The sequence below is a fragment of the Protopterus annectens genome, chromosome 4.part0, assembly GCF_019279795.1.
Source record: "Protopterus annectens isolate FY-2018-M chromosome 4.part0, PAN1.0, whole genome shotgun sequence".
NCBI classification, from domain to species: domain Eukaryota; kingdom Metazoa; phylum Chordata; order Ceratodontiformes; family Protopteridae; genus Protopterus; species Protopterus annectens.
In genome coordinates, this window is record NC_056733.1 from 1,062,129,949 (window position 1) to 1,062,155,206 (window position 25,258).

Sequence of the window (25,258 nt, forward strand, 5' to 3'; positions counted from 1 at the left end):
TTTTTCAGTCTATCTCTGTTTTCTGGACTATTTTAACACCTCTGAATCACTGACTGCTTCTTACAGAATTTTTATTTTCTGCAAAATGGTTGTCATATATCAATGTGATGCTATTTTTCTTCAAGCCTTTCTCCTTCTCATAATTTATTTATTTAACATTTGTTTTACTAGGATAATCAGGCTTGACAACTAGTGTCCATTTTCAGTGGACTTCCTGGGGAGAAAAGCTCCAAGAAGTTACAGTGTGAATAGATGGTTATTAGGGTCAATGTCAAATAAACGAACGCTTGAAATGTCGATCGTTATATGGTCGAGACCATATGATCGACATTTCAAGTGTACAAAGGTTGACTTTAATGGCGCCGTACAGTGCAGAATGGGAGAATTTCCCTTTTCTGCACTGAAGTGCAGTCTCAGAGTTGGTATATTTAAGTAGGGGGTGTGTGGGGGACACAAGGGGGCTTGCCCCCCTGCTCGCACTGTTAAGGTATGTTTTACTTTTTTTTTTAATTATATATTCGAACTTTCAAATATCGACCATATGGTCTTGAACATATGGTATTCGACATTTTGACAGTTTGAATATATAACATAGGCCCGGTTATTAAAGAATAACAATTAGTAGGATGCTGACATTTTTAGAAGGCAAGACAATTAAATGCAATACAAGCCCATAGTACAGTTATGAGATCACAAATCGTACAGTACTAGTACAATATATGTACATAAGGTACTCAGACTAGGTATATATTTACAGTATTTACAAAATATACAATGCACATAGATGGACCAAGATGACAATGAAAAACATGCATCAGAGGCCTCAGGGGGTAACCTGCCTACAATGGGGTGAGGATTCAGAGGGGTTCATTGCAGTTGCAAAGGGGGTTAGCATAAAGGTGTGATTTGAGAAGGTCTTTAAATGTGGTTGTGCAATTTTGTAACCTGAGGTCAGGAGGGAGGGTATTCCATGCTTTTGCGACCTCATGGGAGAATAGAGCTTCTCCAGAGCTGTTCTTGCATGGATTGACTTTAATTAGGGCTTTGTTACTGGATTGTAATTCCCTGTTGGAGTTGTGGAAATTTAACATGTCGGCTAAAGCAGGGGTTTTCTCAGGATGGTATAGAATTTGATGAGCTACATTGAGTTGATGGTAGCTTAGTAAGTTTGGGCGTTCTAACCAGTGTAATTTATGTAGGGACTGGCAGTGGTGGAAGTGTGATTTAGCATTGGCTGCAAACCTAGCTATCTTGTTGTAGCATGTGGAAAGTTTGTTCAGGTCAGTTTTATTAATGTTAGTTAGAACTGGGGAGGCATAAAAGTAATGTTGATAACAGATCAGTTCTGGCTACGGCAGTTCTAGACTTGGAGGTTAAGAACTGCTTCCTGCAATAGAAGCATCCTAGCTTTATGTGGACTTTAGAGATAGTTTGGGATATGTGTTTATTGTATTTAAGTTGTTGATCAATTGTGGCACCTAGTAGTTTGGCCTCTGGTACTGGGGTGATGGGGGTGTTGTTGGCTGAGAGAATGGAAAAGGTGGGGTCATTGGGCTTAGTTGGGTTGGCTAGCATTAACTGTGTTTTTTTTTTTTTTGGTTTAGTATCAGTTGATGGTTGCTTAGCCAGTTCTCTATCTCAGTGAAGGATTCTTGGGCTTTACTTTGTAGAAGATGGATGTTGGGTGCCGAGCAGATTAGGGTTGTATCTATTGGACAATATCAGCTTTTGTGATTGCTAAGTGGAGTTTGTTTGTAAATATGTTAAATAGAAGGGGGGGTAGGATTGAGCCTTGGGGTATGCCACATGTGACAGGGAGTGGGGGGGATAGGGAGTTGACCCATTTGACAGACTGTGAACGGTTGCTTAGGTAACTGTTGAACCAGTGCAGGATGGGATCATCAAGGTTGAGAGGCAGGCTAGGACTTTATTGTGAAAAACTGTGTTGAATGCCTTGGATGAGTCTAGGAAGGTGGTGGAGACAAGTTTCCCTTTGTTCCTGTATGAGTTTATGGTATTGGAGAAGTTAATTAGGGCAGTGGTGGTGCTATGGGATGGTCTAAATCCGTGTTGGGATTTAGATAGTAGGTTGTTGGATAGTAGGTGGGTAAGGAGTTGGTGGTGGATACATCTTTCTAGAATCTTTGATAGGGATGATAGGATCGCAATGTGATGGTAGTTGGAGAGGTCATGCGAGGGGCTGCCCTTGTAGAGGGGGATGATATATGAGGTTTTCCACAAGGATGGAATGGTGCATTCAGTAATAGATCTATTAATTAGTAGGAAGATGGTGTAGGCAATGGTCTTAGATGCAATTTGGAGATATTCGGCTAGTAGACTGTCAGCAGCGAGAGTGGTTGGTTTGAGTTTTGCTAAGAGTTTTTGAATGGCTGGTGTTGGTACTGGTTTGAGTGAGAAGGGGGTAGAGTTAGTTTGGCATTTTTGGGGTTGTGGGTGATATAGCATTTATGAGTTTCAGTATGGAAGAGGTAAAATAGTTGTTGAAGGCTACGTTAAGGTCTGTACCTTCGATGTTTGGTGGTGGTGTAGTGGCTTTTCCGGGCTGGAGGATGTTGTTCACTGCAGCCCAGAATTTCTGTGGATTTTCACTGTGTTTCCGTTGTAAGCAAATATAGTGATTTTGTTTGTCAAACTTGACCTGCTTTTTTGCTTTATTTCTAAGTTCATAAAAGGTTTGTCTGTTTTTGGGTGTTTTCTATTCTCGACAGATTTTCCAAGCTTTATCCCAATCTTTTAGTAAGGTCTTTGTGGTTTTCTCTAGCCATGGGGCAGGGTTACTGCATATCCTGATTGTCTTAAGTGGGGCTTATTGGTTTAGAATCTCTAGGAATGTGGATTTAAATTATCCTACTGAATTATCCAGGGGGAGGGTTTTGAGGAGAGCCCAGTTACAGGATTTCAGGGTTTTTGAGAATTGATCTGAGGGGGAAGTTTTTTTGGAAACAGGTTTGTAGCAGGGAGGGTGGGTTGGTACATTTAATTTTGTGCCAAAGAGAAAAGTTGGATTGTGGTCACTGAGAGATTTGGGTAGTGTTCCACATTGGTGGGCAGTGTTGGGCTGATTTGTGAGGATCCAGTCCAAGGTGGATTCTATTTTGGTGGTCTTGTCAATACGTGTGGGTGACTTTATGAGTTGGGTGAAGTTATATAGGTTTATATGGTTGGTGGCTGTTGGTGAGTGTATACTGTTCCAGTTGATGTTGACATCGCCTAGGACTATAGTTTCTTGGGAGAGGGAGTGGGATGGTAATTCATTACTGAAACTAAGCAGAAATTCCTTAAGATTCCAAGAGCAGGCTAAGTTATTTCTTACACTTATTTCATTGAATTGCACTTCTGTAATGCTTATAATTGTGATATACAGTTAATCTACTACATTTTGCACTGTTTTAAAGCTTTTTTACTGTTTCACTGCATTTATGTACTGTTTTATACTGTTTTAACTGTATTTTTCATTGCTAGATACTGCTTCATTACTCTAGTTGCATGTTTACTGAATTACTTAACTGTAAACTGCTTTTTCATACAGAGAGTTGTATTTTCTGTTTGTGAGTGCTCTATCTGTGCTTTTTTGTGCATTTTTTATTTTTTTGAGGTTTCTGTGTTCTAGTCTAGTCTGTTTACAGTTAAAAGCATTCTCTAGAGTCTGCTTGCTCCTTGAACTGTTTGAAGTTTCATTTAGTGGCTGCAGCTAGTAGCGGTAATAGTTTTAGTTTCCCACCCCCCTTCCCTATTGTTGTGGTGTTCTTATACTTGGTGGCTTTGCAGTTGCCCACCCATACTATATATCTGATCTGGGACACTCCTCCCAGTCTAGTGTCATTAGTTCATTCAATCTAATAGAGAGAGAACATTTGTGAAGGCCAACCCACTCAGATTCTTAACATTGAATTAACTTCTGTTCCAGCTTTCTCCATTTCTACTTTACTGAAAGAATTAACTTCTGTTCCAGCTTTCTCCATTTCCACTTTACTGAAAAAAAAATTCTAGGCTTGTTTCCCCCCTTTCCTGTAACAAGTCTAGCCCAGATACAGATTTGCTGTATCCAAGAGTGTTTGTAAGCTCCTGCCCCCCCCCCCACTTAACTAGGGTTAAATTATTCCCAGCGCCATAAAGTCTGCTCTTCAAATTTTCCCTTACAACTATCCAGCTTTTTAGTTTTAGCAGTCAAATCTGTTTCTTTGAGCTCAGCACTTGTTCAGAACTCATTGTAAGCACTAAATAAGCTACAAATGACTACAGCATTCAACTTTCCTCACTTGTCTAGAGGAAAACATGTTTTACTACTTAATAAATAAGCACCTATTCAGGCATGTCTAAAGGTCAGTTCCCGGTGTTTTCTCCTGACTACCTGATGAATCTGAGTATCTTGGGGCAATGCAGCAATTCCCTCATGTACACAGACAACCCTCTCCTCCTACCACCCAACACTACAACCTGTGAGAGATGCACTTATATAGCCAAAGACTGGACTAGACAGTCAAGAGGAGAAGGTAAACACTTGCACCACACCACACTCATCACATAGTACCTCAAAACCTACACCACCAAAACACACACATAGAAGCACAAAACACACGCCTACATTCATGGAGGCTCTCAATAAAAATCTGCCCAAACAACCGAGACCTCCAAAGCAGAAATGCAAGCAACCTCCACCCCCCCAACACAACTCAAATGACACATAGCCCACAAACTCAGTGTGCCACTCAACTACAGCCCATAAGGCATAACGTACCCAACACTCTAGTCATAGGTGACTCTATAGTCAGGCACACTGATGTTCCACTCACCAGGCTAAACAAGGAGAAAGTTACTGTCAGCTGCCTGTCGGGTGCCAGGATCTGCCACATAACGCATGCATTCATGTCACTCCACAACAAGTACAAATATGACTCTGTCATTGTCCATGTTGGTGTGAATGATCTGAGATGTACCTCCCTGGACTACATGAAATGAGACATGGAGGAGCTCTCCAATCTTGAGCCCAGTATGACCCTAGCCCTGAGTAGCATCCTGCCATCACCCAGAATTATACCACAGTACAAGGACAAAATGATTGACTTCAACAATTGGCTAAGCTTCTGGTGCCATTTTAAGGGAATCCAGTATCTGTCTGCCTGGAATGACATGATCGGCAGACCACGATGCTTTGCCAGAGATGGCCTGCACCTGTCGCCCTTGGGATTCCAGATACTGGCAAAGGCTCTTGCCACCCCTATAGCGCCTTTTTAGGCAAGGTTCAAATGACAAATTCACCACCGTAACAGGTACAAGCAAGCAAAATCTGAGGGTAATGCTACTCAATGCTAGAAGTCTAAACCTCAAAATGCACTCACTTGAGGCACTCCTTAAAATGGAGAACATCGACATCTGTGCAGTGACAGAGACCTGGTTCAAAGCTCCACTGAGCACCCCTGCATTCCCAGGCTATAGTTTATACCACACCTTTCGGCCAACTAACCCGGACCAAACCACTAAAGGGGGAGGCGTGCCCATATTCATTAAGGATGTCCACACCTCCAAGCTAGTTGCTCAGCATAATGCATTCGAGATTATCCAAGTGCAACTAACTCTGGGCAAGACCGCAATCCAAATTGTAGCTTGCAACACACCGCCCACCATTCCCCAGGATTCCCACTCCTCTTTTCTTGATACACTGGAAAATATTAGGGTACAACCCAACACCCTAATAATGGGCGATTTCAACTACCCCACCATTAACTGGGAAAACTACTCATGTATCAACTCTTTTGCTCAACGTTTTCTGGAATTCATAAATTCCAATGCCTTGGATCAACTTATCCACACCCCCAGCAGGGGCAGCAATATCCTAGACCTGGTCATTACCAACATGGGCAACCAGTGTTCCACACCAGATGTCAATTCCTCGTTGGTCAGATCCGACCACAAGCTAATCACCCTAGACATCCATATCCTGCCCCACCCCCTTTAGGGAAACAACTGTAAATTTTTTTCCAAAGCCAACTTCATGCTTCTTAAGACAGAAGTGGTAAACTTCACGACACCCATGCAGATGGATAATAGAGATACGACTGCTGAATCCTACACAAATGCACTTTAGAAGCACTTACATGAGTGCATGGATTATGCTATCCCTAACAGAACCAAGATGCTATCTTCCAAAAAAGGAAACCAATCTGGTGGTCTTCTGCCATAAACAAACTCTACAACAGAAGAAAGAAACTGTTAAAAAAAAAAGAGTAAAATCCCATGATTGGAGGAACTCCCTGGTCAGCCTCAGTAAGAAGCTGAGATCCCTCATAAAATCCTCCAAAGCTAGTTATGAAAACAAAATTGCCACTGATTCTAAAGATGACCACAAAGCATTCTATAGCTATGTCAAGAATCTCAATGGCAACACTCAGACCTGCTCTGACTTACAGCATAATGGCACTGAATATACAGAACCAACTGATATTGCCAGCATCCTGGCAGATAGGTACAGTGCTAACGTTACCCCCCTCTCACCCCCTAAACGGCCCATCTCTATACCATAAGAATGCAAAGTTCCTGTAATCACGGCTGCACAGGTAAAAACCTTACTCTCCAAAGCCAAGAACACAGCATCCATGGGACCTGACAACATCCCAGGTTGCATTCTACATGAACTACAGAATGAACTGGCACCCCATCTAAGTACCATGTTCAATCATAGCCTCACCTCAGGCTTTGTGCCCATTGAATGGCGCACTGTGACGGTTATCCCACTCCACAAAGGGGGAGCCATGACAGACCCCGGGAACTACCGACCCATTAGCCTGATGAGCCTGGTCTAAGGCCATGGAACGTATCATCATGGAACTCATAAACAAAGACATTGGTAATCTCCAAACTCTGGACCCCCCACAGTTTGGGTTTGTAAAAGGCATATCATGTCTCCTAAACCTGATAGACTTCTTTGAAGCAGTCACCAAAGCCATAGATGAGGGTAAGGTGGTTCACACAGCCTATGTAGATCTCACCAAGGCTTTCAACACCATCCCCCACTCTGGAATTATAGATAAACTCACTAAACTAGGTATAAATCCCTATGTCACAAAAGATGGGTTGCCAACTGGCTTACTGACATAACCCACACTATGAAAGTAGCAGACTCCAAATCCGACTTCAGATCAGTGACAAGTGGAGTACCACAGGGTTCAGTCCTGGGTCCTCTCCTGTTTGGTATCTACTTCTCTGAAGTACAGGCTAACACAGAAGGTCTTTGGTTAACTAAGTTCGCAGATGACTGCAAACTAGGAGCCATAATCAAAACTCCTAATGATGTGGACATCCTACAAAAGGGCCTCACTGAGACAGATGCCTGGTGTCAAAGCCATGGCCTCAAGCTCAATGCCAAAAAGTGCATTGTCATCCCCTTTGGTAAAAACTCTGTACCCATGAACTACCACATAGGTGGTAGTCTTCTTAACACTGAAAGTGTGATAAGAGACCTTGGGACACAGGTGTACACAGTAGTCTCTCCTTTGATAATCACATCATCACAGTGGTCAGGAAATCCTTCTACATGGCACACCTCATCACAAAAGGTTTCTCATCCATTAAAAAAGAGGTAATTGTTCCCCTCTACTTGTCACTCATTAGACCCATTCTAGAGTACAAAGCCCCTTTTGGTATGTACCTCACAAGACATCTACAACAACTGGAAAGGCCACAGAAATACCTCACAAAGAGGATTACTGGCCTCAAACAGATGCCGTATGCAGACTGTCCCAAAAAACTCCAGCTTTACTCCATCGCATATCGCCTACTCAGAGGTGATCTCTGCCTAACATACAAAGCTATGTCAAACTCAGAGCTGTTGGACATGATCCACTTAAAGAAATCCCAATCCCTCTGAGCTACATGCTCTAGGGGCCTTAACCTTGTCACCATAATAAACAGAACATGCTGGAGGGATAGATTCCTGTCCCAGAGACTTCTCATACTCTGGAACAGACTCCCTATCTATGTCAAACAGAGTTCCTCGTTAGCACTCTTCAAGAAAAATCTTGATGATTGGATGGGAAATAGGAAATTCACCCCAGGGATCATGTCTGTGACTCTGCTTGACAGAGGCACAGGAAAATAATTTTCTTGGGTGGCAAAAGCCAGGGAACCTTTTTGGCTAGGCTTATATAGGCTCTAGGCCAATATGGGCTTAAGCCATGTTTCCGTAATGATCATTATATATGAGTTGTGTACAGAAATAGCTGAATGCAACTGTTCTATTTGGTTCATGATACTATGAATGTTTAGGTTCAGTATAAGTATGTCAGTGGGTTTATGCTTAAATAGGAGGTTGAGGTTGGGTGGGTCATTGGAGATAGCTGTTGGGTCGGGATTGTGGTGGATGTCCCCTCCTAGTAGTAATTGAGCTCCTCTGTTGGTAATGGTTTTACGGTAGAATACTGTTAGGAAGTGGAGTCTGAGGTTGGGGTGTTTTTGGATTGTGAGGTGTAATGAATTGGAGAGGCGAGTTGAAAGAGGAAAGGATGATGGGTGACTGTGTGTTTATATGTATGGAGGAGTTACATGGGGTATACGGTAAGGTGGGGGATTTGATGTAATGTAGATTAAGTGGGTGATGATAACGGGTACTGATGGAAATTAAACAGAGGCAGATGGATAAGGAGAACAGAAGTATGAGGATGGTATGGTGATGGGAGTGGGGGGTTTGGGTCATAGCGTCAGTGATGTCTATGTGTTGCAGGGAAGTGGAGGAAGCAGGGTGTGTGCAGTGTTTGCTTAGAGGAGTATTAGGATGTGCTTAGAAATTGGTGGGTTGAGTTGAGGGGGGTGGTAGTCTATTGGTGTGTGGGTGTGGCTATTGTTGAAGAGTTGTGTGCATGTGATTCAGTGGAGGGTGTGTCAGGTGAGTCAGGTGATGTGGAGTAACGATATATCTATGAGTAGTGGGGACAGGTGGGAAATAGGGGCAGGGTAGGGGACCGGAGTGAGCCCGAGCATTAGCGATGGTGAACAGAGTGGGGCTGCACCAAGCCGTGCAGGTAAGTGACTACAAAGACAATCTGTAAACTTAATGGCAACAGAATGTGTTAAATGAAGGGAACAAAGATAATAATAATACCTTCCCAAGGGTCACGTTTATCAGGTAAATATTCAAAAGTCCATCCATTTCAAGTCTGCTTTATATGACTCATGCAAGACATAATGAAGTACTGGTGTGTATTCCCATGCCATCGACATATAATGGGATTAGTGTCAGTCATTATCATCTTACATACTGTCTGTGACAGGACTGCTTCTTTTATTTTTTGAATGGCCCTCATTTGTGTGTGTATCTCAGGGCTTGTTTTACAGTATACTAAGGCGTTATACAGCTGCAACCAAAACAGTGGCTAAATTGCAGGCCTTTGTTCAAGCTATCTGTAGTTCAAGATGAACTGACAGCTCCCACACTTTGGTAAATGTGCTGATACTTTACAAGAATTACAATATATATATATATATATATATATATATATATATATATATATATGTATATATATATATATATATATATATATAAATATATATATATATATATATATATATATATACTGATTTTTCTCTAAATGTCACAGACATATTTGATACTACATTCAAGTCATCTCAAAATGTATAGTATAAACAATTTTAAAGCTTAGCATTTTAATACTGTGGTGCTGTTTATGTACATTTGTCAGAAGAGCTGACAACTGTCTTTGAACCATTGACTGATCTAATTGTTCTGTTTTGCTATGAAAGGCATGGCTACATTGGAATCAGCTGTGTATCAGTGTAAGTTCTCTTCCTCTCTCTAATAAAGACAATGGAAAACAGTTTCACACCTCACCTCTCTGTCTTGTTTGCAGCAGCCTGGGCTCCTGACATCAGCAGGACTAACTACCTGAATAAGATTGTCAGCAGTACCTGAGTACAAATTTCTCTGTGTCTGTGGTGTGCCATGCAAATGTAGACAAATTCCTCAACACGTTATGTGACAAGTTAAGATTTAAGAGTGGGTGGTCTTTCCCGTCCTTTGATTCCAAGGTGAGAAAATGAAAGTTTTATAAAGCACGAGCAGGGTTTCAGGTACCTACATAGTACTGGAATCATATTGTAGGGCAAAAAGCAACCTAAGAGTTGAGTTAAACTTTAAGAGAAGATGGAGTTTTCCTTCAAGAATAAGTATGCGTGATGTGATTAGAGTGATTCAAAAATTGAAACTGGGCTTTTATAAGTGGGCTAGGACTATCATTTACACAGACAAATTCTGTATTTTTTGGCATTAATTTTATAACCTGATAATTGCCCATGAGACTATAAAATATCAAAAACAATAAAGATGTCTTTTTCAGGGTTTCTTAAATGTAGCATCAGGTAATCTGCATAAAAACAGACCAGTACATCATGGCTGTACATCCAGGTCCCCCCTACACCACAGCTGAATAAATTAACTGCAAGAAGTTCCATGTATAAAGCAAATAATAAAGACAGACAAAGGGCATACTTGTCTGGTATCTTCATATAAGAGCATCTCAGAGGATAACCATATACCAATTTTAATCTTAGCAATTTAGCCATCATATATTAAACTTATCAGTTCCACAAACCAATAATACCCGAAACAAAAACTGCCAGACAACCCTCTCAAATACTCTCAGCATCAAGACTAGTCAACAAAAGATGGTTAGAATTTTTACTAGCATGTCCTAACAGAAGAGAAGTTTTAATCAAATTGTCCTGAGTCTTGTGTCCTTCCATAAAGCCCTTTTGATCACTGTGAAATGGGCCTGGAAGTATAGCTTTAAGTCTATTAGTTAACAAAGAAGTAAATATGTTATAATCATGGCTTAAAATTGAATAGATTAATATGAAGCAACCTGTAAGGGATCCTTGTCAGATTTTAAAATTACCATTGCCTTGGCTTGCTTCCACAAAGGAGAAATGAATATAAGGCACAAACCGAGTTAATCTTACTTGTAATTAATGAGACAAATTTAGACTGATTAAATCTGTATATCTCAATAGGTACACCATCTAGTTCTGATGACTTCCCAAGTGACTGTAACCTAATGATCCCCACAACATTCTCCTCAGAAAAGGAATATAAGAGTTTGCTGCTCTATTGTGTCATCAGGGAAGGAAATTCAATGTCAACTAAGTATTTTTTATCTTAGTATGTATGTCTGAGAAATTATTCGAGTGTGCATAAAAATGGGTGTAATAATGATAAAATACCTGAATAATTTTCATAGGGTTTCTAACCTGGGCATTGGTCTCTGGGTCCATAATTTTATATAGCATTCTGTCTGCCAATTGCTGCCGAAGCCTAGAAGCCAGAAACCTTTGGTAGTCAGGGGTGAAATCAAATGTATTCAGTTTAAGGTCTTTCCTGAAGTGTTCTAAATTATGGTTCAGATATTTAGCTAATTTCTGTTTAGTAAGTTTTGCTTGATCTGCAGATCCTGGTATACCATGAAGTAGATTATTTTGTGCTTCTAAGAGCCCTTGCTGAGCACTCAAAAATGATGCAAAAAAATTATTTGCGGTGCATTAATATTTTAATATTAATAATTAGAAAAGCCAATTCAATTTTTATTTCATCCCATCCATGAACTTATAGCTTTGGGTTATCCAGAACATCAAGTTGCCATTCCTCAAAGGAATGAGTAACCCTTTTTCCTTCAAATAACTCACCTTTGCAGAACTATAAATTTGTTCTCCAAAGGGGTTTTGTTAAAGGAATGCAAAAAGCCCATGTTGATATTAAAGAAACATTATTGGATAGCTATGGCTATTAGAAGAAACTGGAATCCAATATAAAACATAAACATGTCTCCTGGTAATCCACATTCTATCCAGTCTGGAAAAAGTGTTATACCTAGACAATTAACAAGTATAATTTAATCCTTCCTTATCAACCTTATATGTATCAATAACCCCACAGTAGTTAAACATTTATTTATAAACTTTCCTAAGGCAGAATTTCCATAAGGTGGTATGGATTGCCCTAGGGTCTGTATGCACTTCCCACAAAATGAATACTTCATTGCATGGCTCTCCCCAAAATCCCAGTTTCTCAAGACTTGAAACATATTCCCTAAGCAAATATGTGATTTCCATGGGGGGGTACCAGGAGGAATGTATGTATTCATCAATGAGAAAAGATGCCCTTGTAACCTACCCTCACGAATAATGTTTTTGCTCTCCTTATTGAATAAGACCTCCAGAACTTCAAATGAGAGGTTTTGGACAATATTGTTACTCCCCTATGATGCCCTCCCTCATAATGCAAGAAACTGTCCAGGACATAACCCTTCCTCTCCAATATGAGGTGCTCCACTTTTGTTAAATGAGTTTTTTGCATATATAAATAGATAAATAAATAAATACAGCTAGGATTGTACTACTTAGAATAAAGAAAGGCTTTTACCTGCTTGACTGGATTAGTAAAACCATTATTATACCATGATCCCCCCAAAACGTGCACGCTGATTGGCCAGCGTGCCGTTGTAATCGAAGTTATACTAATGGAAAAGGTCCGTCGCCTGGACTTTTTCCATTAGTATAACTCGATGAACATTGTCTGCTATGTTAAATGGGTTTAACATAGCGAGACAGCTTTAAAATAAGCAACGGAGATCTCCGTTGCTTATTTTAAAGCTGTCTCGCCATGTTAAACCCATTTAACATAGCGAGACAGTGTTTTAAAAGCAATGGAGAAAGCAAGATCTCCGTTGCTTTTTAGTGTTCGCTATGTTAAATGAGTTTAACATAGCAAGACAGTTTAAAATAAGCAACGGAGATGTCCGTTGCTTATTTTAAACTGTCTCGCCATGTTAAACTCATTTAACATAGCGAAACAAAAATGCAACGGAGATCTTGCTTTCTCCGCTGTTTTGCCCACAGCTCTGATGTACTGCGCAGGCGCTGTACATCAGGACTGCCGCAGATGCCAGACATCTGCGGAAGGGCAGTAAACAGGCATTATACTATGCCATTATTTAAGAAAAGTAACAGTTTCTTTTCTTAAATAATGTCATGGTATAATAGCAATAACCCACTTCTGGGTGTGGGTAATGCTAAATTTACCCACGGTTGGCTTTGTTTGGTCCCGAGGGCGACGCCAACCGTGGGTAAATTTAGCATTACCCACACCCAGGCATGGGTTATTGCTATAATATTCAATAACAGAGACAGTATATAAAAAATAAATATCAATCTTGCCTTGCTGTTGTGATTAGCAAAAACCTTATGAATTGGTACACATAATAAGAAAAATAAACTATGATTTAACATCCTGCCTGTTAAAATTAAAATGAATAACAATTTACTACAAGTTGGATTATACTCTGTAGCAAACTCATAAATGTGCCAATAACTTCTCCACCTTTCTGGTCATAACTCACCAATAAATGATCTACAAATTTTGTCCTTGCAAACTGAAATCCTAATATAAGCAAGTGAAAGCAGCAGTCATTTAGGAGTGTAGGATACAACTCATGCTTGCTGATAGGCAAATTGCAGTAAGGCATATAACATGATCTGTTACACTAAACTAAGAGTGAGAAGGTAATGGCATTAGGTGCAAGCACCACGTCAGTCTTAGGAAATACAAGGCAATGGAGTGTTGTGACCATTTATTCTTTGCCAGTACCCAGCTTTAAACTGTACCTCTGTTTTCAAGGAGGGCTAGACAGTCAAGTCGAGGCAAATTTGTGAATGCCCATCAAATCGTCCATTTATGCCTTGCCAGTACCCACGTTTAGGCTACGCCTCTCTTTTCAAGAAGGGCTAGGCCAGTCAAGCCAGGGGTGAATTTGTGAATACCCATCAAGTTACCCGGTTCTCATTTGAAGGAAAATAATTTATATCATTGCTTGATTTAAAAGCAGTATATTCCAAAGGCGGGGAAAGCTCTGTATAAGGAACCTATCTCTCCACTCTGTTTTATTTACTTCCTGTTGAAAAGTTAGATCCATGTTTCTGGCATTTGTGGGACTATTTGATTTGCGGAGATTAGGAAGACCTTGCTCACCAAAGGCTCTAATTACTCTATTTAGCTTGCCACTAGGAACCACATTAAGGGTGTTTTACTTGTACCGAAGAACAGCACTGAGAATTTGAGTAGATCACTACAATTTTTCCTAATAGGTTCATAGGCAAGTACTATGAAAGCTGCCCTTTTGGGCATTTTTTAGGCCTGTCCAATTTCTCTTTCAAGGTGAAAATCAAGACTTGTACTGTGTCTGGGAAGTAAACACCTTAACCTTTATAGTAACCTCCAACAAACTGCTATGGAGATGCTGGGAGATGAACCCAGGACATCACCCATGCAAAATATGCATTCAGTGAGATACATCCCTTTGCCACTGCCCCCTAGTCTTTGGAATGGGATGGCACTGAGTGTATACTTGTTTTCCAGTTAAACATTAATTTTCTTGGTTATTTTACTAGTGGGATTATTTTACTGGGTGATCTACTCTTGTTTTGCAACAATGGTCGTTCACTGCCCATTAGGCATCAGTTACAGAGAAATGGCATCTGAGAAAATGATTTTCTGGAGGACACACATACCTCTCAACCTCTTAGAGCAAGAAATCTGGACAAAGCAATAAATAAAAGTGGGACAAAGGCCCAAAAATAGGGAAATTTTTTAAATATTGCTCTTACAAACTTAGAAAGTTGATAGAATAATAGCTTGTGTATTAGCATGAATTTTTTGAACAGTATTAATTCTGAAACTCAATGCCTGCCATTATTTTCTGACTTCAGCCTTTAGTGATTTGCCAAAAAAAAAAGCTACAGGTTTATGAAAAAGACCAAAAATATGAGGCGAAAATCTGTACACTTGAGAGGTGCCGGCAGGACACCTACAAGATATATGACACTAAAACTGTTGATAAACAGGAAGAAAATTAATGGAAAGCAACAACACTTCAGAAAGTTTAGCAAACAGTGAACTCCTTCTACTATCTACGCAAAATAAAACACTGAAACAACAAACTACATAATCATTTACAACTCGTAAAACAAAAGGGTGGCTCCAAGGGATGACGTAGCTTCCGTCTTAGTTGCCCTCCTATCTTGTGGGAGGAGGCGACTAAGCATCAAAACAAAGGATAGCAAGGGACTGTAGTGTTTTAGGTAGGGGCAAATACATTGGATTTTTGTGACACTCACAAGTACTTTAGGAGGCCTGTAGGTAGGTATTGGTTTTATGAGATTTTTCTAGTAAGAAGAACATTAAAAGTAGTAGTATATGTAAGTAAATTAGAAAGGTATCCCTTCCTTTCTTTGTGCGACAGAAATAGGATGAGTAGAAAACTTTTTCTATTTTCTTTGTTCTTAATTTTGAAAGACTACAGTCTTCAATACTCCTGTCCCGTTTTACCAGTTACTTAAACCGGATTGAACAGTGATAGTGTAAATACAAACACGCATCCGGGTATCATGATCGAGTGCGCTGTCCGCCTCAGACGCCAGGGCTGGCGCTTTCACCTGAGTGACTTGAAGGCCGCCGGAACTAGCGCGCACCTGTTATTTTTATTTGGAGTAGAAGAATAGCAACACGAGCGTGCTCAGTTTTGTGTTGAGCCCTTGATTTTTGTACGGAATGCTGTAGCTAAGGCTATGAGATACTGTTTCAGTTGTTTATGTTGCATTTGGTTATTATTCTGTCGCTTATTTATAATTTGTTCTAAATGCTTTGTCAACAGCTAGTATAACTGTACAAGTTATGGATCATATCTCTCAACCTCTATGTGCGAGAAATCTGGACAAAGCCAAAAATTTGCGTGTGTGTGATAAAGGCCCAAAACCAGTGACAAACTTAGAATAATACAATTATCAGAACAATATTTAACCAATTTTCTAAGCTTAACGTACATTTTCTGCAGGATATGAAGCGTGAAACTCCAAGTATATCATTATTTAGTGACTTCAGTCCTCAGTGATTTGCCAGAACACTACAGGTTCTGTGAGGAATGGTGCATATTTTGCCTGATAAAATTGTTGGTCAAGTGAGAGGTATGGTTGGCATTGAAATGTAGGTATTGCTAGTAATTGGTTTAATTTTTTTTTAATGTAGAGAGCTAAGTAGCTGTGGTTAGGTTGCTCCTATGTTTAGTTCAGTGTGCACTTTGCCTGTTCACAATGTCATTGCGAAGTTGGTCTTTCAGCTGTTGTGGCACAGGCGCAGTGTGATCATTGTTTGGGTTGCGCTTTGTTACAGATGTCATTGGTGAGATACATGTAGTAACTCGTTCCCAAGGTTTGAAAAAACATGTAGTTGTGCACCCGAGACAATGGGAGTATTTTGTACTGTGACTTATTTTTCTACTAGTGATGCCGATCGTCTCAAAAAATGTTTAATATACGGGTTGGTTATCAACTTTTTATTAATAAGGCTGTTTGGTTTGGTAGTAACTAGTCATGTCTGAAAATTAGAACGGTTACTAAACTGCTGTTTATCTGGCGGTTTGTTTATTTATAGACGCGTGTCTCAGATGGACTCAGTGCCGTAGTCGGGGTTTGTACTCTGTTTTTTTTTGACTAGTTTGCCTTGCTGGAGGGGGGCCCGTTTACATAGCGGACCCAGAGAGAGAGCGACTACTAATGTATACATCGGAGCAATACTGTCTGCGCTGTCAGAACAAGACAGTAATAAGGATCTGTTGTTCGCATGTAAGTCACGTGTACTTTATGTAGTCTGCCCCTCATGTAGGTTGGGCAGTTCGATGAGTGTTCTTAAATTTGTACAAGGTCATATAGGCGTCTATTTTCTTGCAAAATGTGGGAGAGACTGAGGGTAGGTCTTGGCAAGGCACATATGACCTCTTGTCTGCTTTGCTTTGTTTGTCTTGTGATCTGGAAACGATGGTAAAGTAATTATGTGATTACGGATATGTACATGTCAAAACAAACCGTTTGTACAGTTTGCTTTTAAGTGCGAAAAAAATCACAGCTTCCTAAGCTACAAAAAGAGTCTGAGTCGTGGCAACCATTTGATTGTCAATAAAAAAGCGACTGCGATTAACGGTTCACTTATAAACGACTGAAAAGTAAATAAAATGCAAACAAAATAAGAGAACCGAAGCACGGCCTGAGGTACTGCATAAAATATTTAATCTGGGAAGCGCGTTGAACCAGTGAAAGCGCCCACCATATTATTAATTGTTTTATGCAGCTACTCTGGCTGTGTTTCGGTTCTCTTATTGTTTTTATTTTAACCATTTGATTGGCCCAACACTTAACTAGGTACAATGATAATCAAACCAGGAGTGAATTTCTGAATATTCATCCAATCTAGTTCTGTTTGAAGGAATATGGACTTCTACTGAAAATGAAGCGGTACACTGTGCCAGGGATGTGGAATGCGCTGTATAATATACTTGTCTCTACTGTTATATTTGCTGATGAAATTTTAGATCACTAGTTTTGGTATGTGTGCGACTGTTGGGGAGTTCTGCCAGTTGTGATGACCTTTCTAGGGGAATGCCACCCTTCTTTGAGTTGGCATGGTCGTGGCTTTATCCCACTGCAAAAGACACTGTTGTGCCCTCTCCCCTGAATGCAGTTTTGGGGAATTAAGTTTTGTTCACTTTTATAGTGGAAGTATCTGTACCTGTATTATGTGGCTAGTGTCTTCTAGCCAGTGTGCTGTCTGTATTGCTGCCTATGCATTAACATTGCTAACTTTTGGCAAGGGGATGGTGTAATATGTGTTGTGTATTAAACCATCGTGGACTATTACCTTGGACTGAAGAGTCTGATTTTGCTGATTTTGGTGACGTTTTGTGGGGCAGCCTTTATTGAGTTCTGTTACGGGATTGCACATTCAATTACTAGTTTACTTTTCCCGTTTTTCCATCTTGTACATTACCGATGGTGTAATATGACTTGGGCAGGTCAAGGAATGGTATGTGTGGATGGCATGATTGCTGTCAACAGTATTGTTACCCATTTGGAAAAGTTAACCAGATTCATTAGACAGGGTCTGCCCTTGACAATCGACTGCTGTCTGCGTAGCTGGGTATGATTTTTAATGTCATAGTTTATCAGGTCAGTTTTCTAACATAACTTTGTTTGTAACTGTGTCCCTAACTTTGGGTGCTAACCTAAGTTCATGGGTTGCTTTAATAGTTGTAATAGTATTTTATAGGTTCATAGGTAGGTACTAGGCTATCGGTCCTAGGGCCCATACAAGCCTAGCCAAAAAATGTACCCTGGCTTTCGCCACCCAAGAAAATTATTTTCCTGTACCCCTGGTTTTAGATACAATTCTTTGGTATGAGGGCATTTTTTTTTTATCTGCTGTTTTTCTTTTTTGGGCTGGCCCACCAAGGTGGTGGTTTTTCCATTATGTTTAGATCAGGTTGGGACTGCATCCATTTTGGAGCTACCTGCTGTGGTAATATCTGGGGTGATGTTGCTAATTAGTGAATTTTGAAACTTCATGGAATTTGGTGACATTAGTACATCCTGAAATCCTTAAACTGTGAGGCATTGTTTTCAGTGGAGATTTGAAATATGTTTACGAGCTAGTTTAACCGGGGGGGGGGGGGGGGGTACTGTGAGAATTCTAAACAAATTCTGAAGGGACGGGTCAAGAATATGTCCTCTAGTGGGTTTGTTTAATCTGGTCCAGAGAGTTTTTGTTCATGGTTAGGTGGGTAGGTACTAGGTGGTTAGGTGGGTAGGTACTAGGCTATCTGCCCGAAGGCATTTATAAGCCTAGCCAGAATGTGTTGGCTTTCGCCACCCCCTTAGATTAGTTCCCTGTGCCTCTGTCTAGCAGAGCCACTGAAGTGATCCCTGGGATAAACTTTGTTTCCCATTCACTCGTCAAGGTTTCTCTTGAAGAGTGTTAGCAAGGAGCTCTGCCTAATGTAGATTGGAATCTTGTTCCAAAGCATGGGAAGTCTCTGTGACAGGAATCTATCCCTCCAGCATGTCCTATTTATTGTTGTGGTGAAGTTTAGATCTGTAGAGTGTGTGGCTCGAGGTGATAAGCTTTTCTTTAGGTGGAGCATGTCCATCAGTTCTGGGTTGGACATGGCCTTGTATGTCAGGCAGAGATCAATTCCGAGTAGGCTGTATGCAACCGAGTACAGCTGGAGTTTCTTCAGTCGAGCTGCATAGGGCATTTGTTTGAGGCCAGTGATCCTCTTGGTGAGGTACTTCTGTGGTCTTTCCAGCTGTTGCAGGTGTCTTGTAAGATACATCCCAAATGGGGCATTGTACTCTATGATGGGTCTGATGAGCGATGAGTAGAGGGGCACATTGACCTCTTTTGATCTGGATGCGAACCCTTTTGTGATCAGGTGTGCCACGTAGAAGGAATTTCTAACCACTTCGGCAATGTGATCATCAAAGGAGAGTTTATCTACTTGGGTCCCCAGATCCCTTATTACATCTTCCGTATTTAGGGGACTACCACCTATGTGGTAGTTTGTGGGTACTTTGTTTTTTCCAAAGGGGATGACTATGCACTTTTTGGCATTTAGCTTGAGGCCATTATTTTGACACCAGGTGTCCATCTCAGTGAGACCCTTTTGGAGGATGTCTGTGTCAGCCGGAGAGTCAATTATAGCCCCTAGTTTGCAGTTGTCTGCGAACTTGGTTAGCCATAGTCCTCTTGTGCTTGCCTGTACCTCTGAGAAGTATATGCCAAACAGGAGGGGTCCTAGGACTGAGCCATGGGGAATGCCACTTGTAACTGGTTTAGAGTCAGACCTAGCTCCCGCAACTCTTACCATGCGAGTTCTGTCCGTGAGCCAGGTGGCAATCCATCTTGTGATGTAGGGGTTTATGTTCAGGCTGGTGAGCTTGTCTATAATACCAGAATGGGGAATGGTGTCAAAGGCCTTTGCGAGGTCTAGGTAGGCTGTGTGTACCACCGTTCCCTCGTCTATAGCCTTGTTAACTGTCTCAAAGAAGTCCACCAGGTTTAGGAGGCATAATCTGCCCTTAAAGCAGAACTGGGGAGGGTCCAGTGTTTGGAGGTTCCCAATGTCTCTGTTAATGAGTTCCATGATGATGTGCTCCAAAGCCTTGCAGACCAAGCTAGTCAGGCTTATAGAGCGATAGTTCCCGGGGTCTGTTGTGTCTCCACCTTTGTGGAGCGGAATAACTGTTGCTGTGCGCCACTCTATTGGTACGTAACCTGTGGAGAGGCTGAGTTTGAACAGTGTGTTTAGGTGAGGGGTTAGTTCGTCTTTGAGCTAGTGTCAAGAAAATGCACAATGGGAGTCCTCTTCCCAAACACAAACAGTCCAGTAGTCCTTAACGCTAGTTTTTATTGAAGACAAAAAAGCATTTTCGCTACTGACATGTAGCTTCCTCAGAGGTTTAAGAATCAATTAACAAAATGAGTTAAAAACACTTATAGGATTTAAACTGTGAGTCACAGGAAGTGACAACATAATCTCATCAGACTTCACACTACGTGATTTTTTTGTATACAAAAACAATTACATCTTAAAAATTGTGTGTGCATACTTTTTCAGACCTTAATAAAAACAGTAATGAAAAGCATATTATAAGAACAACAATCTGGTCTAAAACATGTATAGTACTCCCAAAAGCTCTCTTATATGGTTTTTGCTGTAAACCTACAGGCGAAACCTGTGTTAACCATAAACACTATTGTATATAAATAAAAATAAGTGTACTATATACCTTCCATCTAATCGATAAAATAGAACTCATAAAACAAAAAAGTACATTATTTTAATAAAAAAGTACATTGTTTTAATAAACTATTGTAGTCATAAAACCCAATCTTAAGGTAGTTCTCTAGCGCAAATAACTCCGTAATTTAAGAACTGCAGCGATGTTGCAGTTTTCATTTAAACCGGGAGCCTTGAACGCATCTAAAGAAAGTTGCCATTCAAGCTCCCGGTTTTCCAAAATGAGTGATGTTGGACCACCTCTAATATCTACGGGAACATGATCTATGCCCATAAACAAGAATGTGTGCCCAGGGTTTATGCCAATGTGTTTCGCTAAAGCATTCTCATCTTTCTGCTTTTTAATCGCATATATGTGTTGATATATTCTTTCACGGACCTTTCGGTCCGTTTTTCCTACATAAAAAGCTGGGCAACACTCAACAAAAAGCTATATATATACAACTGAAGAAGTTTGACAGTTTATTCTGTGGTGAATCTGGTATTTCTTTTTCCTGACATTGAATGAGTTACCTGGTTTCATATATTTACAAAAGTTGCAAGCTTCACATTTGAGTGTACCCTTTTGTCTGCTAAACAAATGCCTTTTAGTGTTCCTTTGTAAAATTTCTTTTAAGTTACTGGCCCTTTTATATACTATATTAGGACGAGGGCCTAGTTTTTCCAAAAGTGTTGGTGAATTAGAAATAATTTGCCAATTTTTACATATAATTGACCTAATTACATTGGAATCCATGTTAAAAGTTGTAACAAGGCTTAAAATGAAAGAGTGTTCAATCTGTTCTGTTGAACTAGTTTCCACATTTTCAACCACAATCAGCTGTTCAGTCTCTGTCATGTTGATATCTGGTGTTGTGAAATTATCAATTTGGTCATGCAGAGAAGAATTGCTTTGGTTTAGAAGGGGTTTGTAATATCCTTCTAACCTTTTTTGATTGACCTCTTTTTGTAAGCTCATCGATCAAGTTTTCAGGGTAGCCCCGATTCAAGAATAGAAGATACATTCTTTTGTGAAGTCTACTAAAGTACTGCACATCCTACCAGCTCTGACTAATTGACTTTTGACTATTGACCGCTTTTGTCTAAAAGGGTGGAGACTCGAGAAATGTAAAAATGAATTGACATAAGTGGGTTTTCTAAACACTGTTGATGTTAGTACTTTATTCTCAAGATCTTTCACTAGTTTGACATCTAAATAATTAATTTTCTTCGTGGAAAATTTGTATGTAAATTTTAAGCATTGTGTAGTTTCGTTGATGACATCTACAAAGTGTTTCGCACAAGTACCTTCATCACGCAACAGTATAAATATGTCATCTAAAAATCTAGTATAGAAGATGACATTCTTCATCAAGTATAGAAGATGACATTCTTCATCAAGTCGTTGTTATTAAACAGGAAATGCTTTTCCCAATATGCTACAAAGAGATTCGCAACACTTGCTCCGCAAGGGGAGCCCATTGCCACCCCTTGTTTCTGCAAGTAGAACTCTTTGTCAAACATAAAAAAATTAGAGGTCAACACTATGTCGAGTAGTTCTGTCACCAAGTCAATTTCAGGTCTGGTGGCTCCTAACTCATTCAAAAGGAGACCTATCCATTCCACCGCTTCTAAGTGTGGAATGGATGTGTACAGGTCGATGACGTCAATAGTCAAAAAATTGTTGGTAATGTCAAATGGAATAGCATTGATGTTGTTAAGAAAAGTCCAGGAATCTTTGCAGATGCCTGGAAGTATTTTTATATATTTTGTCAAAATACTGTCAATCAGTCGTGAGCAAGGGTAGGTGATGGAAGAGCGTGCATCTATCAAGGCTCTCATAGGGGGATCCCGAACGTTTTTATGTATCTTAGGGATCCCAAACATTACTGGGACTTTTGGAGGAACAATGTCAATGAAATTGAAAAGGTCTACACCAATTTTTCCTTCCAAAAAATAAGTCCCTGAAATACACCCTAGTTTGCCTTTGCGAGGTGTTAACTTCATTTAAAGATGCCAACTCGTATGCAGAACTGTCAAGAGTAGTCAGCATTTTTTCTTTGTATTGGAACTCATCAAATACAACAACACCACCTCCCTTGTCCGGTTTGATAAACCTTACGGGAAGTTCAGCAAGGTAGCGCAACCCCATTTGTTGTTCTTTTGAGATGTTAAAGTTAGAACCGTTAACACTCTTTTGAGACTCAGAAAAAAAGTGTCTCAAATCGATTTCACATATAGTTTCAAACAATTGTAAACTATTGTGTACTGGAGGGTTGAAAGCACTAGGTGTTTTCAACCCCCTAGGACCATCATTTCCAACATCACCGCACAACAATTTCAAATTTAACTTGTGTGTGTAACATTTTAAGTCTATGATAGTTTTAGCTACATTACCTGTGACACTAGGAATAAAAGTAAAACCTAGTGCTAGTAACTCAACCATTTCCTTTTCAATGTTAACACTAGAAAAGTTGTACACTTTGAAGTCACCTTTGTTGTTCGTGATGATCCTAGGCAACCCCTCTTCACAAGGGGAATCAAAGTCTACATTAGCAACTAGTACCGTCTGTTCCTGTTGTTGGTGGTAGGTGTCTTGCGGTTCCGTTGTCCTAAAAAAACACCTTTATTATTATTGTTGTAGCCAATTTTGTTGTTTTGGTTACCTTTTATTCTATTACTGCGCCTGACACCTTGATGGACTTCTCCACCAGATTCATCATTAGCATCTGCTCTTGCAGAGTCCATTTCATCAGTACATAAAAGTGAACTGTCTTCGCCTCTAAAAGGCGTGGTATTAGTTGCTGAAACCATAAGGTAGGGGTAAGCTTTTCCTTGATTGTAAGCTACCCTATCCCTCAAGTTTTTTGTTTTTATTATTCTTAAGTTTTGTCAAAAGTGCATCTATGCTGACAAAGATGCGGTCATAGTCATATTTAAATTGCAAAAAAGCAGTGTCTATTTTAATGACATTATCTAAAATGTTAATTTCATCTATTAAAGTTTTGATGTGTAAGGAATAGTGTTTTACAATGGTATTTAATAATTGCGCACCTTGCTCTTGAAAAAGTGTCCTCAAGTCATTATAAAAAGAGTCGTTGACTAGTAGTCCAGAAGGGGAGAAGTTGTTCCTGAGTCCTTTTGGAACCAGATTCTCCGCCAAACATTGCTGGAAATATGAAGATTCCAGCTGTAGTTTCCTTAGCTTAAGTACCTTTTTGTCCAAAAGTTTAAGTTTTTCTGTTAGATGAGCGCTAGAAAATGTCGAGTCGTCAGTATTAGTCCTGCCTTGATTTTCGTCATTGTTATTTAAAAATGAAAAAGCGCCCACATTCCCCATCCATTCGGAAAGGGAAAAAACAGTGTTATTCGTTGGGTTACCTGTAATAGTGTTCACCGGAGGACGCGCCGGTCCTGTAGACCCATAAGCGTCTTTATTAGATGAATTGCCTCCGGTTTGAGTACGTTGTCCTGCTTGTAAGAAAAAACTCTCACCCGAACCCAAGCCAGTAGCGCTACACGTTTGTTGACCGTTCGGTGCAGATGAAAGGATAGGTTGGCCCGCTGAAATAGCAGAACCACCACTTATTGGACCAGTTCTTGTTGTCATGTTGAAAGCTGGTAAACTGATGTTCGTGTTCAGGTTACCCTGCTGTAAAAAGTCCATTCGAACATTAAACTGATCAATCTTTCTTGTTAAATTTGCAAGAAGAGTAGCAACGTCCCCATTTTCAGTGCTGTTGTTCACAGGGGTCGTTGAAAAGATGTTGGGTGTGTTTGGAGAGGGCGGACTACCCGAAGCCATACTAAATACGAACTGATGAAACAAAAGTAAATAAACCAGCAACAAGAAAATGCACAACGGGAGTCCTCTTCCCAAACACAAACAGTCCAGTAGTCCTTAACGCTAGTTTTTATTGAAGACAAAAAAGCGTTTTCGCTACTGACACGTAGCTTCCTCAGAGGTTTAAGAATCAATTAAAAAAATGAGTTAAAAACACTTATAGGATTTAAATTCTGAGTCACAGGAAGTGACAACATAATCTCATCAGACTTCACACTACGTGTAGGACGCAGCCTGGGACACCGTCCAGTCCCATTGATGCTGTGTTTTTGGCTTTGGTTAAACAATTCTTGGGTATAGTCTGTGTTAGAGATAATAGGTACCCCAATTTATTGAGGAATACGTGAAGTCCTAAACACACAGGAGTTGTTGTTTCTAGAGAGTTCATAACATGTTTAGGAACCTTGCATCACTTTCAGGGAACATAAAGAGTGTCTTGTAACATGCTGTAGACTAATAGTTGTCCTGTTTAGCATAATTTGGAGCTCACAGAATTCTGTTTGTAGGTTTCTGGGAATCTGTCTAGACAAGAAATGATTCCTAACAAATATGGACATGCCACCAAAGTTGCCATAATTTCCGAAGGCATGATAGACCCAGAAATCATGTGCGGAGGGAGACCTGTCTGAAAACTTAAACCATGTTTCAGTAATTGTACAGATGTGGATATGTCTCAAATGCATGAGAGGCAGTTTGAGACATGGCATTTAGCAGGCACACCTTAATGTTG

The 25,258-nt window shown here is 40.1% G+C and overlaps 1 protein-coding gene across 1 annotated transcript in view; it reads left to right on the plus strand.

Annotated features, from left to right (window-relative positions):
- The first annotated feature begins 15,509 nt into the window (after window positions 1-15,509).
- The window catches only part of PAIP2 (poly(A) binding protein interacting protein 2), a 67,456-nt gene continuing 57,707 nt past the window's right edge, over window positions 15,510-25,258 (plus strand). The window contains exon 1 of the mRNA XM_044069842.1: window positions 15,510-15,621. The gene's annotated coding sequence lies outside the window, so the exon portion shown is untranslated. The remainder of the gene's footprint in view (window positions 15,622-25,258) is intronic.